Raw genomic sequence first — 11,084 nt, forward strand, 5'->3', positions numbered from 1 at the left:
TCGACTCCGGTGACGGTCTCGGGTTCGGGGTGTTACATGCGGACGTCATAAACATAGAGTTACACGGCCTGAGGACACGGGCATGCCAAAGGCACACGGGCGTGTCCCTTTGTCCACTCGGGCATGTGACCCTGTTTGATGGGAAAATTTTCTAAGTTTTCCTGAAACTTCTTAAATTTCTCAGTTTAGTCCCGAATTTGTTTCGATGAATGTTTTGGGCTTCGTAGACACAAATAAGGGAAGACATGCATGTGTTTGAAAGGTTTTGAATTAAAAGAGATTTTATGGTCTGGGTTTTGCAAGAATGTGTATGTTTAAGTCTGGTAATGTCTCGTACCCTGTTCTGGCGTCGGACACGGGTAAGGGGTGTTACACAAACCATTGTGGAAAGTCTGAACCTGTAGCCATAGGGGTAACCCATGGTGAGGGCACCTTCTTAATAAGTCCTTATACCTCTCCCATGCATCATATAAAGTCTCAAGATCCATCTATATGAAGGAAGAGATATCATTCCTCAATTTGGTCGTCTTGGCCGGTAGAAAATATTTTAGCAAAATATTTTCTGTCATTTGGCCCAAGTAGTGATAGAACCTTGTGGTAAAGTGTTCAACCACTATTTAGCCTTATTCCTCAAAGAAAAGGGAAACAACCGAAGGCGAATGGCATCGTTAGAAACGCCATTTATCTTGAAAGTATCACATAATTCTAAAAAATTGGCCAAATGAGTATTTGGTCTTCATTTTGCAAACCATCAAACTGAACAAAATGTTGAATCATTTGAATAGTGTTAAGTTTCAGTTCAAATTTATTTGCAGTAATAGTAGGTCTAACAATACTCGATTCACCCCCAGTGTTAGTGGGCTTAGCATAATCGTACATAGTACGGGGAGCAGGATTTGGATTTGGAGGATTCACAGGGAGTAGCTGATTATTCTGATTGTTAGCCATCTCCTCAGTAGCGTCCTCTTGATCTTCCTCTGTACTTTGTTGGTTTTGTCTCACCTCTCTACAATTTTTACGAGCTGTACTTTCAATGTTGCTGTAAAAAGCAACGGTCCCGACGGATTTCTTCTAGTCATAAACTAAAGAAACCTGCCAGAAGCAAATAAAATAAAAATTAGTAATTAAAAATAAAACTAAAACCAAAATAAAATACAATAAAATAAAAATGACTAAATTAATAAAAATTAAGTGTTCCTAATATTTTAATCCTAGGCAACGGTGCCAAAAACTTGATGGGTCACGAAACTAAATAATAATTTGACTAAGGTAAGTGCACCTATCGATTAGTTGTATATCTATGGTGAGTCTGGAATATCGTATCCATAAGGACTAAAAGTACTAGTAATAACTATATTTCTATTATTTAGCCTATAATTAAAGGAATTTGTTTTAATCTAAAATTAAACTAATTAACTATGAACACGATAGAGATCGAATTGGGAAAATACTTAAGAAAACCAATGAGAGAGACAATACCTAGGAAAGAATCCAATTAGACTTCACTTATGATTCTGACTCTGAATCAAACGATTTATTCACTTGTGTTGATCCGTAGAAATCCATAAATTATGTTAATATCTCTTTCAAGACTAAGAACAACTGACTCTAGGTTGATTAATTGAAATCTCTTTCTAATTAAAACCCCTATCGTCGCATTAACTCGATTTACGAATTCCCCTATTAGATTTGACTCTAATCCGGCAGATTTATCGTCCTATTTCTAGGATTGCATGCAACTCTGCTTAATTATGCTAGATCTACTCTTAAACAGGGACTTTTTCTCCACTGAATAAGCACATTAAACTCGGATTAATATCCTGAAAATATGAAGTCAATGATTAAGAACACATAATAAAGAACAAGAACAAGTATTTATCGTGTAATTCAGATAATTAAATAACAAGATCCATCATAGTATTCTTCCTCCCTAAGTATTTAGGGAGTTTAGTCATAATGTAATAGGAAAACATCTCAAAAATAGGAAAACAAAAAAACATAAAGAAACCCAAAAACTTCGAGAGAAATTGAATGGAGATCTTCAGTTTTGAAGGAGATCCTGCTTCCGAGCTGAATCTGTTGGCGTTCTTCGAGTAATTTCTATGATCTACTCTGCATGCCCCATTTAGGTCTACTTCTAGTGTGTTTATATAGACTTTAGAATGCATAGAAACACTAAAAATTGGCTTTTTCCGCGTGTCTGGGAAATAGGGAGTGATATCGACAAGGTGTAACAGCCCAATTTTGGGCCTAGTCAGAACAGTGGTTTCGGAACCACTATTTCGAGGTCAAAGAAAATTATTTTGATTTTATTTTATCTGATATAGCATGTTTATAAAGGTGCATAAAAATTTTGGTATATTAATTTTAGCAATTTCTAGTCCAATTTCGAAAAATGACTAAATCGCGTAAAAGGTAAAAGTTGTGTTTTGATGCCCAAAGGTGTTAAATTGCTTTGTATCTTAAATTGGGGGTATTTAATATGAAATTAGGCCATTGAAAGTGTGATGGCCGGCCAAGGGAGACAAGATTGGTCAAAAAGCCATATTTTATGGGATAAAGGTAAAACCTATAATATTGGTTGCATGTGAAATTGCCATGATCATAACATGTTTATGGATGTTTAAGTGCCTAATTTTGCCATGTTGTATGCTATTGTATAAGTATGCGTGCATCTGTTGTGAGGGTGACAAAATGACTTGGACAATAGCCTTGTATTTGTCCACACGAGTAGACACACGGGCATGTGTCTAGGTCGTATGTGACACACAGTCTGGCCCCATGGGCATGTTATCCAGCCGTGTATCCCCTGCATCTAAGTTTTTCAAGTTAGTATGCATAGTAGTAAGCACACAGGTAAGAGACACAGCCATGTGTCTCAACCGTGTGAAGGACACGGCCATAGGACATGGGCGTGTGCCTTGGCCGTGTGGCTTCAATTTGTTCATGACTAAATTGGCAGAATGTCCAGGTTTTAGAACACGGGTTCTGGACGCGGGCCTGTCCCAGCACACGGGCGTGTCCCAGCACACGGGCATGTGCTCTATGTTCACATGGGCGTGTGGAGCCTTAAAGCATGAAATTTTTCCAAGTTTTTCTTAAGTTCTCTGTTTAGTCCCGAACCGTCTCTAATACATGTTTTGGGCCTCGTGAGCTAGTTTAAGGGACAAAATGTATGTGAAATGAAAATTTTTAAATTGATCAAAATTTTACGGTAAGGTTTTATGTAGTTGATTGAGTTTAAGTCTGGTAACACCTTGAACCCTGTCCCGGCATTGGATACGGGCGAGGGGTGTTACATTTAGTGGTATTAGAGCATGGTTTAGTCGGTTCTCGGACTAACATAGTGTAAGTGAGTCTAGCTATACATGCCATAGTATTACTCGTGATAGTGTGATATCTCCCGGCGCTAACAAAACTGTTTGCTAAGATAGGAAAGACTTCCAACCGAGCAAATCTTGTTAATGATAGAAGTAATATTGAGATGATTGAAACGTGCTTGTGATATGTTGAAATTTGGAAAGGTATGAAAATGAATTCATGATTTTTACATGAATTAATACTCAATATGTGATAATTATAAGTTAAAGAATGTGGAATCGTAGAATGAAATGAAATTTAAGTTGTGATAAGCTCTTCCATGCATATTAGTATTCATACGATGTTACGTGCCTAACTCTTTTGGCCAAGTGATGATGAAAAGAAAAATTTACTCGAAATGTCAGAATGTGTGTATAAGTGCTTCTATTGAATGATGTGTAATCAGTATGTACATGTGATTGACATTTATGTTTAAATTTCTGAATTAAAGATGTCATAAATGTTATGATAGCATGAAAACTGAAATGAAAGATCAAAGAGTAGAACGATGGAATTGAGTACGATCGTTCGATTATGAATTGACAGATAAGACCATGGTTGGACCATGGCAGTGCAGGTGATATGTGCGCCAGAGTAAGACATGTCTGGGACATGCATCGGCCACATTGCGAAAGCAAGTGTAGGACATGTCTGGGACATGCATCGGCTTTGAGATGAGAGCTAGTGTAAGACATGTCTGGAACATGCATTGGCCTTGAGATATGTGTTCTAGTGTAAGACATGTCTGGGACATGCATCAGCCACATCATGAAAGCTAGTGTAAGACCATGTCTGGGACATGGCATCGGCTTGATATGTGTCAGTGTAAGACATGTCTAGGACATGGCATCGGCTTGATATGTGTCAGTGTAAGACCTGTCTGGGACACGACATGGACACAGATGGATGAGAGCTAGTATAAGACCATAGTTGGACTATGGCATCAAGTAAACGATGTACTCAAGACTGTAAGATGTTCACTAATTTGATAAAGGTTGGTAAGTAAAATAAAGTTAGGTGTTGAAACTTGATTAGACATTAATGGTGATTTGAGTAAAAGAAATGAAAATTTGTATTGCGATAAATTCACTGATGTTTGGCTAGTATTCATATGAAATAAAGTTGCATGTGTTACTAAGATATGTGAAAGTGTGTTCATAACAAGTTGGAAATTTGAGATGTTTGAATCAGATATGCATGATACTGTGTTGTTGTTAAGTGTGTATATGTGTGAGAGTCAAAAGATTTAGAGGCTTTACAATCTTCACCTCCTTACCAGAATAGAGTTATATGATGAGATTCGCGAGAGATTTATAGTATAAGCTTGCAAAAGTGAAACTAAAGAGTGCAATAATGGAGTATTATGGGATTAGTAATGACAGAATTAATCAGAGAAATGATGTCGAATTTGCAAAGATGTCTGAGTATGATAGATTCAATTAAATATAATTTTAGCTATATCTTTCTTTTGAGTATTCTGTATTTTCCTTCATCCTTGGGAATATATATGGTTGCTCATTTCTAGTGAAATTCTTAGTGTATAAGGATGTTAACGACTGTGATATCAAACAAAAGCTCTGTTGATTTGGTTAGTTATAATCGATATTTCTTATCTTCTCGAAATTCTATTCTGATATGTCGGAATGGAGTCGATGGTAAAGATTTATGTGAGACCATTCTGATATTTCTATTGATTATGGTTTTATATATATACGGGAAATATATTATCTCTGTTATGATGGAATTCCAGAGCGTATAGACGGTAGTTTCCTTCTGGTTTTCTCTGAGGGATTTTCCACATTTTCCTCATTATTTTCTTCTGGGATATATTCTCGAATTTCTGGTATAGTGTTATGTCTTGGAATTCATTATCATGATTGTTCCTATCATTTTTATTTCGAGAATTATCAATCTAGCTCGTCTTTAAGGGTATTCTTTGACTTGCGATAACAATGTCTATTATGATTATGCTACTGGTTCGATTATGGAAGTGCGGGAATTCTAGTATTTCGTTTTCTCTAATCTTTGTGTAAAGGATTATTATCAGCAAAGGTAAATTAAGCCATGTGCATTAAGTTTATTCTCTGGTTCGGGAATAATGTTGAGCAATTATGGGTAAGTAAACATGCAGTCTAAAATGAAGAAATTGTATTCTTGAAAGTATGATATGGAAACATATTAGTTGGATTTCTCTTATTCGAGAGATGTTGTTATAAGTATAGGTGTCCTGATTAATAAAGAGACCACATCTATGAAGTTGGAATCATTTGATTCATGTTAGTAAAGTTTCTAAATAGTTGATGACCAAAGTATAGAAATGTGGCTATAAGTGGTAAATTAAACAAGTACGTATGATTTGACTTTTAATTTGGAATTGCAGGGAGGATTTGATTTCTGGTTTTTGTTACTATTATTTTAGAATAAGATTTGAGTACTGAGAAAATTTGGGTTATATAGAGAATTGAGTACAGAGTTCACAGCAGTATCTTGTCTATTCTTCCAAAGGATGTTGAATTGTCTACAAAGTAAAACCGAATATCAAATATATTTGAGATTATTATAGTCAGAGATGACAGTGGGAAGAAAATGAGAAAGGATTGTTATGAATTTCGTATCGGGATATCTCCTATCCCCTGGAAAAAGGAAGGATGCAAGTTAAATTATGATAGATTGATGATGGAAGTCTGAATGATTATTTTAGTATGTATAGATATATTATTCGACAGATTTGGCCGAGCTATGTATCTGAGTTTATAGTTCTTAGAATGTCAGTATCTAGTATTTCGGATTGAGCTCCAAGGTTTATACCTTAATTATGGAAAAGCTACAGGAAATCCTGAGTATGTGACTGAGCTAGTTTGTAATTTTGAGAAAAGGGAGAAAGTGACTCGTGAAAGTTGAAAGCAACTTCTTCTGGTAAGATTTTCGGGGACGAAAATCCCTAAAGGGGGGAGAATTGTAACAGCTTGATTTTGGGCCTAGTCGGAACAGTGGTTTTGGAACCACTATTTCGAGGCTGGAGAAAATTATTTTGATGTTATTTTTGTGATATAGCATGTTTATAAAGGTGCATAAAAATTTTGGTATATTAATTTTAGCGATTTCTAGTCCAATTTCGAAAAAGGACTAAATTGAGTAAAAAGTAAAAGTTGTGTTTTGATGCGTAAAGGTGTTAAATTGATTTGTATCTTAAATTGGGGGTCTTTAATGTGAAATTAGGCCATTGAAAGTGTGATGGCCGGCCAAGGGAGACAAGATTGGTCAAAAAGCCATATTTTATGGGATTTAAAGTGACTTTTTGGGTAATAAAATAAAATAAAGAAAAAGTTGTCATTTTTGTTTCATTTTATTCTTCTCTCCACTGAAAATGGCAGCAAAGAAAGGGTTTAGAAGCTGGAAAATTTCAGCAAAGAAACTCCCATGCTAGTAAGTGATTTTTATGTCTTTATTGATGATTTTTACATTTTTGGAACCCCTAAAGAATGAACTTTCAAATGAGGGGACTATTTTGCAAAATGATTAAGAGTATAGGGTTTTGCCATGAAAACATATGTGTTGTTTTCTGAGTTTTTATGGAAGAAAATGAGTCTTAGATGTGTTATAAACAACTTTTATGAAAGAAGTTTGCATGAAAACACCTAAAATGCGGTATTTTGCAAAGTTGTAAAAAAAGTTGTAAATGTGTGAAATAATTGAATTTGTGAGTTGCTATAGTTATGAAAATGGTTTGTCTAGGCTTAATGAGTAAGAAAATGTGATAAAAATCATTTACGAGCCTAGGGGCAATTCGGTAATTATGGCAAAGTATAAGGGCAAAATAAAAAATTTTGCCAAAATGTGTCATTAGACTAATTTGATTAGTATATTGTGTTAATTAGTTAAATGTGATGTTATAGATGATGAAAAACGAGATTTAGGCTTAGAACGAGGAGAAACAACAAATTGATGTTTAGGCTTCTTTTACCAATTTGGTGTCGAGGTAAGTTTGTATGGCAATAATAATGCAATATCATGCTTGAATTAAAATTCTTTATTGTGATGGAATTAAGTGTATGATTTAAAATATAAGAAGTTTGTTGGAATATGATGTTTATTTGAAATGAGTAAGTCGGTATGAAAATAATTTATCAACTTCATTATCATGTGCTTAATACTTGATATTGTACGAAATATGGATATATGCCTTTATTGGAATTGACTTGTGATGATTCAGTGAAAATGTGATGATATGTGTTCTAGTATAAGACCATGTCCGTGACATGGCATCGACACTGACATGAGACCTTGTATAAGACCATATCCGGGATATGGCAACGATATGTAGATCCATGTAAGGCCATGTATGGGACATGGCTTTGGTATTCTATTTAGTGTATGATAATTTTGAACATCCTTTAGCATCCCGAGTGTTCAACGGGTAATGTAATGGATGATGTGATGAAAGCCCTAAGGAGAGCATGTTAAAGAAGGTATGATTATATACTTTATTACGAGTTGGTATAGGTATGTACACTAAGCTTATGAGTAATGCCTTGATATGTGATAATCTATGATGTATATGGTATTTGGTGAATACTATGAAAATGGCATGATTTGGAATAAGTATTTGATACTTGATGACATTGAGATTATGGGTCCATGCTTATGATGCATAGCTATGTGTTCTTGCCATGATAAATGAGATGATGTTGTATTAATTTGGTGAACAACAATTGTAAGTGAGCAAATTGGACAGTTTTGGGCTATTGTAGTGGTGTAATTTTGAAAATACACCAAAAATAGTAGAAAGTGAATTAGAAGCTGAATAAAATATGGAGTTAAATCTTATTAAGTCTAGCTTCATATAAAAGAAACCGTGTAAGAAAAATAATTTCATATAATGAGATATTTGAATTTGTGTGAGATGGAGTCAGAATGACTTCTAAATCCCCTGTTCTGATTTGAGAAAATCATTATAAAGTGTACAAAAATATTTAGGAGACATAATTTATATTTTTAGAATCCTTAATAAGTCTTTTTTTAAATAAGTAGATGAGAACATTATTCGAGTCCTGTGCTATGAGATAATTGAACTTTAGTGCAAAAGGGTCAGAACTGTCAGACAGTGAATTAGAGGTAACTTTTAGGAATAAACTGTACTATTTGGCTAAACCAAAAATTCTATAAAGTTCATGGTAGAAAGGTACATGAGTCTAGTTTCAAAGAAAATTAACATAACTTAATTTGGAGTTTTGTAGCTCTAGATATAAATATTTTATTGACTGTTGTACAAGAAGATCGCTTATCATGAACTTCAGAATATGATGGGAACATTGATGAAACATGTTAATAAGTTGCTTATTGTTTTCATATGAACTTACTAAGCATAAAGCTTACCTCCCTTCCTTTCCCATGTTCTCTAGTGTTGCCAGGTTAGCTCGAGTTGGAGTTCGTCGGAGATATTATCACACTGTCAAGCTATCACTATTGGTATAAGTGATTTCAAGTACTTTGAGTCTATGGCATGTATAGGAGTTTAAATATTTGAGTATGTGATATTGCTTTAGCAAAATGTATTGGCTTATTTTGATTATAGGGTTGGTAAACCTATTTATTTATGAAAAGTCTTTAATGGCTTGGTATGAATGGTATGTGGATGTGATCATGAATGCTTAGTGATGAAAATGAGGTTTGATGACATGTTGATAGCTATAGCATTAATGTGGTAAAAATAAAGGTAAAACCTATAATATTGGTTGCATGTGAAATTGCCATGATCATAACATGTTTATGGAAGTTTAAGTGCTAATTTTTCCATGTTGTATGCTATTGTATAAGTATGCGTGCATGTGTTGTGAGGGTGACAAAATAGCTTGGAAAATAGCCTTGTATTTGTCCACACGGGTAGACACACGGGCGTGTGTCTAGGCCGTGTGTGGCACACGGTTCGGCCTCATGGGATTGTTATCCAGCCCTGTGTCCCCTACACCTAAGTTTTTCAAGTCAGTATACATGGTAGTAAGCACATGGGCAAGAGACACAACCATGTGTCTCAGCCGTGTGAAGGACACGGCCGTAGGACACGGGCGTGTGCCTTGGCCGTGTGGCTTCAATTTGTTCATGACCATATTGGCAGAATGCCCAAGTTTTAGAACACGGATTCGAGACACGGGCGTGTCCCTAGCACACGGGCGTGTGCATTATACTCATACGGGCGTGTGGAGCCTTAAAGCTTGAAAATTTTCCAAGTTTTTCTTAAGGTCTCGGTTTAGTCCCGAACCGTCTCTAATGCATGTTTTGGGCCTTGTGAGCCTGTTTAGGGATAAAATGTATGTGAAATGAAAAGTTTTAAATTGATCAAATCTTTACGGTAAGGTTTTATGTAGTTGATTGAGTTTAAGTTTGGTAACACCTCGAACGCTGTCCCAGCATTGGATACGGGCGAAGGGTGTTACACACGGGCTGCCACATGGGCGTGTGGCTGGCCTATGCGGCTCACACGGGCGTGTGCTCAGCCTGTGTAGAAATGGTCTTGGCCGTGTGGATATTTAAATTTGCCCCTTTTTGGCCCGTTTTTTTGCTCCTTTTATTCCCCTATGCTCTCCTAAGTATAAAACATAAAATTAAAAGATTAAGAGCATCAAATTCACTAAATTAAATAATAAATCATCCAAAAACATGCTAAGCATGGGATTAAAATGTGTTACTTTTATGGTTTATCATTGAGGTTTTTATCTCGGGATGTTTTCCAATTGAAGAAGAGTATGCCAATGAGAGAGCACGCCTTATGAGGGTTACGCCAAAGGAATGGTATTCCTGGTTTGGTCGAATGTTGTGCAAAGTGGGTTCTGTAATGTCATTAGTTGGTACTCAACTGAATGGATTGACTGGTCAAACCGTATCTACACCAAATTTTCTTTTATATTTTTCCCAATTTTTGTAGGGCTATTAAAGGAAAATTTCTGTATGCATTTGACACATGTCAAAATCCACTAAAAGGAACTAAGTATATATATCAGAGAAGGGAACATTTAGATGAATTTATCTTCCTTCTGTTCTACGCTTTGGTTCTTCTTAAGATTAAATATCCTCTTCTTTGTCGTTAACTGAAAGTTAAGGTCTTTGGGTTAGTTAGTGGTTGTTTCAATCTCCTGGCAAGTTTGATAGCTTTGCATGTTATGATTTTGAAAGAGTAAGGATGTTAAGAGGCATAAAAATAGTAGAGTGTGAATAGGAGGCCCTACATAGGGGTCGTCTGTAATTGTGATGTTAGTAAACTTTCTGTAAATGGAATTTTAATGGAAATTCCATAATCTTTTAAGTAGTTGCTACTAGTTCGGGTAGGATTATAGAAAGAAAAACTCTGAGTTGAAGTAAAGGTGAGTTCTCAAGTGAGTCCTTAGCCTCAACTCCTGCAAGTCATTTTAGAAAGTTTTTTTATTATGGTTGATGTTTCATTGACGATGCATGTTTTTTGAAGTAACTGTTGAACATATATGTATGATCCTCGTACAGTATCTGCATGAGCTTGAGTGTGTGATGGGTTGTATGCATGAGTGTATGTGGTCCTATTAAATGTTAGCGCGATTAATCAAAATGGAATTGCTAAGAGGGGGTGAATTGGCTTATAATTTTTTTTTTGAGAAAGCTAGAAAGAAAATTGAAAAATGGACACGAGAATTTATAGTGGTTAGGCCTCAATTGCCTACTCCACTAGCTTAACTTTCTACAACTAAGGATTTTCC

General features: G+C 35.5%; 1 non-coding gene across 1 annotated transcript; it reads left to right on the plus strand.

The window, feature by feature from the left end:
- The first annotated feature begins 414 nt into the window (after positions 1–414).
- LOC121210313 (small nucleolar RNA R71) lies at positions 415–521 on the plus strand. Its single transcript, XR_005905427.1, has one exon. It is a non-coding gene; the product is annotated as a small nucleolar RNA R71 (small nucleolar RNA).
- Positions 522–11,084: the final 10,563 nt, after the last annotated feature.

Source organism: Gossypium hirsutum, chromosome A11, assembly GCF_007990345.1.
Source record: "Gossypium hirsutum isolate 1008001.06 chromosome A11, Gossypium_hirsutum_v2.1, whole genome shotgun sequence".
NCBI classification, from domain to species: Eukaryota; Viridiplantae; Streptophyta; class Magnoliopsida; order Malvales; family Malvaceae; genus Gossypium; species Gossypium hirsutum.